The sequence below is a fragment of the Eurytemora carolleeae genome, unplaced genomic scaffold, assembly GCF_000591075.1.
Source record: "Eurytemora carolleeae unplaced genomic scaffold, Eaff_2.0 scaffold952, whole genome shotgun sequence".
In the NCBI taxonomy this organism is placed as follows: Eukaryota; Metazoa; Arthropoda; class Copepoda; order Calanoida; family Temoridae; genus Eurytemora; species Eurytemora carolleeae.
This window is the reverse complement of record NW_019397317.1, coordinates 164,577-172,337: the sequence shown is the minus strand read 5'-3', so window position 1 is coordinate 172,337 and position 7,761 is coordinate 164,577.

Here is a 7,761-nt window from a genome sequence, read left to right as displayed (position 1 = left end):
CCCCGGAATAAACCAGATGGTGTGTATAGAAAATATATTTATATAGATACAAGTTGCATCAATAATTTATTTCTCTGCTTATCATTAAATTCTTAAATAATATGATTTAGTTTGATATCCTGTAGGCTGTATAGTCCTTGTAAGTTGTAGATACTTTGTGGGATTCACTAACCTGTAGAATATGAAGACGACTTTTCAACTCAATTATGATTTTAAATAGTCCAATTGCCTTGAAATAGCAGCTGTGGGGTGCACACCGACCCATTTCAATTAATAAACTGTTTAAATGTCGTTAACCTATTCCACTATTATGGGTACTACTGTATTTCCCAAAGTGTTCCCTCATATATCCGTTCCATACCAAGTTGTGATCTGAAACCCCCTGGAAACCAAAATCGCTATATTCAAGAGGTGAGGAGAAGCCGGGATTTGTCTCATCTACTTTCTCTTGAAAATGGCCCTGATCGCACTAATTCTTTATCTTAAACCTATCTACATTTTCTTTTCCTTTTCGAGTCCTTCTCCTTCTTATAGAATGGTAAATGGAATCTACCCCCTCCTTCTTATTAGATTAAATTCAGGGGAAATTAGTTACAAAACTAACACTTGGCCCATTTCTAACACTGAGTGTTAGAAATGGGCCAAATCTGCAAAGTAATCTTTTTCAAGTGTATATATCTTTAAATCCAAGCCGAGTTGAACAAAATTACACCATATATTTGTAAAAAATGACTAAAACTAAATATTGAAACTATAAATGTGAACTTTTAACTAATGATAAGGTAGGAGAATTAGTTTTTGATGATTCTTGATTTAATTTTCAAACATATCCCTATTTTGAAACAATTACCGCATTTCAGCTCATGTCGCGATTTCGGAACATCCTGGTTTTGGTACAATTACTCGAATTTTCAAGCATTTATGCACTTAAGTAACAAAACAAGATTTTTTGATAAGGTAAAATAGAAAAAAATAGAAAATAAAAATATAATGTTCTTAAATATATATATAAGTAAAAATATATTACGGCATTGAGAAATCAAAATATTAATATCATTTAACTAGAAAAGCGGGAAATTGTTTTTTTTTTAAATGCTGGAAATTAAATAAACTTTATTCTCTTATGTAAAAACTTAGATTCTAGAAATAATTCAGAAGTTAGTTTAGTCTTCATGAGATAATTTTTACTTTCAGTGATTTATTTTATAAGTTAGGAAAGTGAGTTTTGTTTTGAATTTCAGATAATACTCTAGAACGGGAAAGTGGGTTTTGTCTCGAAAAAGTGACAATGATTCAAATTCAGGATATTTTCGAAAAGGGAAAACCTGACCTTGTCTTGAAAACGGTCAAGGGTTTAAATATAAAAAAGTACTCCTTTTATAATTTTTATTTAAGAAAATAATTCAAAATCGGGAATTGTTTTCCTTGCCATGCTTAATGAAATGTTGGTTATAGTCTTTACTATCGACTTTTAATCTTATATGGGCCGGGAATGGGATCCTAAAAATTCAGTCTTTCATTTTGTTCCCACTTCTAACACTCAGTGTTAGAATTGGGCCAAGTGTTAGTTTTAGAACTTATCTCCACTGAGATTTGGGGACATTTTGAAGAAGAAGGAAGAGGGGCAAGTATTTGCAATGAAAAGGTAGTAAAGTGAGGAGGAAGGGGGCCAGGGGGGGTATTTGCAATCTTATTGTTAAAATTTTAATTAGAAGGAATACAGCGATAAGCCATAAAATCTCAAATCTCCAGGTTTTGTGCCAATTCTTGTGAAAATTTCTAGGATTAGAATAATAATTAATCAACATAATTAACATAATTAACATTGGTAGAATAATACAAAAATAATTAATTAGAGAATTTGAAAATAAAAATACAGTTTGCACAGAAGATTAAATATTTTTTCAAATGTCTAATTAAATAAATTTTTAGATAGGAATTAATTAAGAAGATACAAAAGATAACCAGTATTTCGAAGTGCTATCGTGAACGGGGGGGGGGGGGTTGCCCCATAGCCTTTTATTTCAGCCCTAGGTCTTTGTCTCAATTGATATAAGAGTTTAGTAAAACAAAAAAGTTCGAGACACTTCCTATATTTTTCGTAGAAATAGTTTCTGTGTACGGAAATTTCATCGTTACAATTTCAAAGAAAAAGACGCAAAAAACACAAAGAAAAAAATAAAGAAATCTTTAATTTTTTATCTTATTTTTGAGTAGTAGGGTTCTTTAGGTGCAAATATGCCGACTGTCAAAATTCCAATTTTTTAAAAATTCAAAAAACGATTGCTTGCCTAATCCGAATTTGAATAAAAGGCATTTATATCGAAATCTTAGGGTCCAGTTCCTATAAATCGGGTTTAGAAAAAGAATTATTTTCAGATTTATAAAAATTTCTTGAATAATCACGAAACCTCTAATATGAAAACCTCCTGATGGTTTGCTCGATCGACCAATAGGAGCAGACCTTTCGATTCTTTTCCAACCAATCAGAGAAGAGATGTCGATAAACATGGTTTAGTGGATTTCCAAAACCATGATATGCGCATTATACAAGAATATTTGACGTGTGTGTCGAGAGTTTCTGTACGTTTGTTCCTTAAGATGTGTTTGTATCGAATAAACGTCGAAACAGGCCGACTGAATTAATACGGCTCAATTAATCTCTCATAAATTCATTGGCCACGAATGGCATTTTTTTCATAAATATTATTTTCTTCTTAATTTCTCGATAAAAAAGAGTGAAATGCTGCGCATATACATATTGCAGGTAAAAATGGACACGCTTAATGCAGTGCCACAAATTATTACTCATCTTCTAAACACATTTAGAAAATATTTTATATATCCATGCAGTAACAAACCTGGAAGCAGATATACCCCTACCTATCTATTTACTTCTATATTATGATTTCTGTGTTGTAACCCTAATTTAGTTTTGTAACCTGGGCGGTCATACCGGCAAGTATCTAACCATGTTTATTAATAAATCAGTTAAATACAGACTTTTGTTCAGTACGGACGGAATCAGCCTGGGTAGGCTGATTATTAGAGTTAGAGGCGGTTTAGCCATTATAGTAATTAGAGTTGACTATCAATTAGAGTTTAAGGCAAGTTAGCCATAAAGATTTAGTGAGGAGAGACGGGCTAGATTTTTACATCCATGTATATGTTTAGTTTGTCTGTTTGTTTGTTGAGTCCAATTAACGGCTAAACCGATCGGACCTATATTAAGTGTATGTGTCAAGGTATGGTTTATGGCTTGTCGAAACTCCGACTCGAAATGAAAAAAATTTTGTCTGAAAAAAATTGTAAATTATCAATTTTTCGAAACTCCACCAATTTAAACAAAATTGGAGTACAAAGAGCACATGCAAACTGGTGACTTGAAAAGCAACAGTTAAAAGATTGAAAAGGGGCGTACGAAGCGTCCCTAAAGCATATATTACGTTATAATGATATTGACAATGTACAGTACAATGTTCAGTTATATATGGGTCTTTTCTTGCATTACTTTATTTTACAATAGATCATTCCTTTTTTCTCTTTCCGTATAAATGAATTATTAATGAAAAGAACTGAACGTTGTTACAGAACAGACTGAAGAACTATACACCTCAGGTTCCAATATCCCATGATAAATCTTCACAAACTAGAGATAAGAAGTTTCACAAAACCTCGAGAACCAGAAGAATCAGGAGAACCAGGAGAACCAGAAGAACCAGGAGAACCAGAGAACCAGGAGTACCAGGAGAACCAGGAGAACCAGGAGAACCAGGAGAACCAGTTAGATATCTTATATTACAAGTTAACATGAATTGACGTAATTACAATTTCTATGTCGTAATATATATCAAATGATTAAGCCAATCATGTTATGTATTTACCGCACAATGTACATATTTATAAGATTAGTGAGGATAGATATAACATAGTTAAGCTATCTCCACACATATTTACAGCGCAGTTTAAGTTGAATATATGTATTCCAAGGATTAACATGGGAAGATATAATCTAATCACAATGCATGTTTTAATCATATTACGTAGCTCATGTTTGATAAATATATCTAGGCATGCTCAGGTTAACAAATATGGTGATTGCTATGATATTGCTACGGAGAACCAGGAGAACCAGGAGAACTAAGAGAACCAGGAAAACCAGGAGAACCAGGAGAACCAGGAGAACCAGAAGAACCAGGAGAATCAGAAGAACCATGAGAAACAGGAGAACCAGGAGAACCAGGAGAATCAGAACAACCATGAGAACCAGGAGAACCAGGAGAACCAGGAGAACCAGAACAACCATGATAACCAGGAGGAACCAGAAGAACCAAGAGAACCAGGCGATCCAGGAGAACCAGGAGAACCAGGAGAACCAGGAGAAACAGGAAAACCAGGAGAACCAGGAGAACCAGGCGAACCAGGAGAACCAGCAGAACCAGGAGAATCAGGAGAACCAGGAGAATCAGGAGAACCAGGACAACCAGGAGAACCAGGAGAACCAGGAGAACCCAAGAAAACCAGGAGAACTAAGAGAACTTTAGGGTTACCCACAATTGAAGAGCCTTAAAATTATACAATTCTTTTCCTACAATTATGGTTCCCTGCAGACAATACTTTGTTTGTTAAAGATCATGAAAAGTAAAAACCCATCCCTGGAGGGTTTAACCTTGTAGAAATATGAAAACCAGAAACAAAAGTAGAGGAATGACTGAGCATTATGTGCATCTCCTGACATGAACTTGAATTCAAATTACTGGAAGATTTCAGGATTTAACCTCATTATTTGTCCCCGTCTTAGAAATGGGCATCGTTATTATACATTTATTGGGTTTAAGGAGGCTTTAAAAAATCTTGAAAGTCTTACCAAATACTTTCTTTTCTTTTTTTTTAATTATGCAAAATTCGACTTGGCAGATGATATAAGCATAAAGATAGAAAAATAAATCGTATGTTAAAGAATAATTTGAAAAATCGTTCAGGTTTATATTTTCTGTCAGAGTCCGGTGTCCGAATTTAATGAATTTAAGCCGCAGCTTAAATCTGCCAATAACCGGTTTCGATCTTGAAAAATTGAATACCTTTTAGATGGAACCAACCATATTTGAGCCGCGTCTTAAATTTAAGCAGCGGCTCAGATTCTTTAAATTCGGCCTCGGGTTGCGCATAGTTTAATAAAATCAAACATTTAGAAAATACATTTTTGAAAAGGTCAAACATCTGTGAGTGGAGACTCCTGAAAGCGTAAATCGTAATGTTTAAAAACAGACGCCCATCTCTACCTCATTCGTATCTAGACCGACAAAATATTAATTATATTTGAATCCTAAAAACTAAAAAGTAAATATCCCAGATTCTTGTTTTCTTTTCCCTTATCCTTGACAGGCTTCATGTTTGTCATTAAACAGAGGCATTATTCAACTTCTTATTTCAAATAATTCTAATTACAAGAAGTTTTTCTGTAGAAAAACTTCGTGCACTGCATGCATTCAGTAGATGTTTTTAAGAATTAAAAAAGTTAGAACACATTTTTGGTAAACTTAGATTATACATTACAAAGGCCAGGCAACCAATTTAAATCTCCATTAAAACAAATGCATGTTCGACTCACAATGGTACCTTTAAACCTCTTACTAAGTAATAATGAGAACGATATCATTATCGTTTTTCTTAAATTGTTGAAATTTGGCAAATATATGTAAAGTTTAAATCCGCTGGTCACGTTTTCAGGGTAACAACGATTAAAAATATTCAAATATCCTAAAGATAAAGAAAATATTGAAATATTTTAGGTTTATAGTTTTACTCTGGGTCAACTCTTCTAGGTTAGGTTTATAGTTTTACTCTTTGTGATAGACAGGGAGGGATGGGGAGGTGGGGGGTGGGGGAATTAAAGATGTCTATCTGGTGTTTGGGTTTGGCTGGAATGGATTCGGGACTAGGGGTTCGGTGAGTGATAAGGTACTAGCGGTTCGGTGAGTGATGAGGGACCAGGTGATGATGGACTAGAGGAGCAGTGAATGATGTGGGAGTAGGACTAGCTAAGAGAGCGGTGAGTGATGTAAATAAAGTAAAATAAAAAATGTAGACTGAGGAAAAAGAAAGAATAAAAAGAAATGGAGAGAGATTAAAGGTGGAGGAGGTGGAGGTGGATATAAGATATTGGTAGGAAGGAAAGGTAAAATTGGATATTTAATATGGGATATGGGAAGGAAAAGAAGTTAGATGTGGACAATGTTAATGAGATATGGGGAGGGATTGAATATAAATGTATGGTATAATATGGTATATGGGAAGGCATGGAAGACGGATATGGTATAATATGAGATATGTGAAGGGATGGAAGATGGATAAAATATAATATGGGAGATTATATGGGAAGGGATGGATATGGTATAATATGGAATATGGGAAGGGGGGGGGTGCAAGAAAAATGTGTATTATACTCAACCATAAAAAATCTACCTTACCAATTCATTCATTTTGAGGCAAAGGAATTGAGTCTTTGCCACAAACTCTGGTTTTTAAATCCCTATATCTTAACAACCCAATGTTTTAGACGATAGATATTTCAAACTTTGACTTCTGTTATATCAAATAATCAAAGTTTGAAATATCTCATGTTTACATAATTTGGTTGTAGATATACAGGTATTAAAAAATTGGGATTTGTTGCAAAGACTCAATTCCTTTGTGTGGGAAAAATTTAAAACTATATTTTAGGGGCCATTTTTTTCGGGGCAAGTTTTTTTATATTTAAGTGCATTTTTAAAATATAAAAAGGGGCATTTTTTTACTATGGGTTCTTTTTTTTGGGACAAAACTTCTTAATTTCTTGAGCATTATCTAAATAAAATAAGGGGCAGTTTTTTAGATAGGACTGTAAATTTTAAAGTTGGTTGTATTTATAAAACATTTGGGGATTAAAAAATAAATTAAATTTAGATGCAAATTAAAATTATTTGGTGGCATTAAAAAAAACAAGGGTTACAGTTGTTGGATAAAGGGGCAAATTTAAGTCTGGTGGGGTAGTTTGAATAGGAATGTGTGAGTGTAATTTAAAAAATTCAAATTTGGAGGCATTTTTTAAAGAAAGGGGGAAAATAAAAAGAATCTGGGATTATATGAAAAAATGTTATATTTGAATTTGAGTTTAATTAATGTTTGTATAGGTTTTAAAAATAATTCTTTTAAGGACTTCTTGCAGGGTGGGGCAAGCTTTATTTAATCAAAGGTGGCATGCCCCCTAACCTTAATCAGTTTAGAGGGGCCTGACCCCCATGCCCCCTTAGTTGCGCGCCTGGTTGTGAATCGAACATGTCATACTGTAAACTTCGTTAATTTGATACAGTATAGTAGAGGATAGTAGTAGTGTAGTAAAGGATGAAATGCCCGAAAGAAGATTATAAAATCCGCAAATCAAAATCCGTCAAAACGGCTGAACTTCACATGTCCCCAGGGAAGGTTAATGGATGACCAACATTTTAAAAATGAACCTCCAACAAAATTCGATTTTTATTGAATTTTATAAAACCACGAATTATTTTTATTAAATCCGCGAGCTTTTTTGTTTTTGTTTTACAATGTATACACAGGGAAAATGTTCACAATTGAAATAGAAGATGGCTGTAAGCCTAGTACAATATAAAAACAGACTGTAGATAGCAAAAAGGGTCAGTAAATGAATTATCTCCTTATTGTGATATTATTCTGCCTCTTACTTTACAATTGTAGGATCTCACTTACAGAGTTACTTTTTCA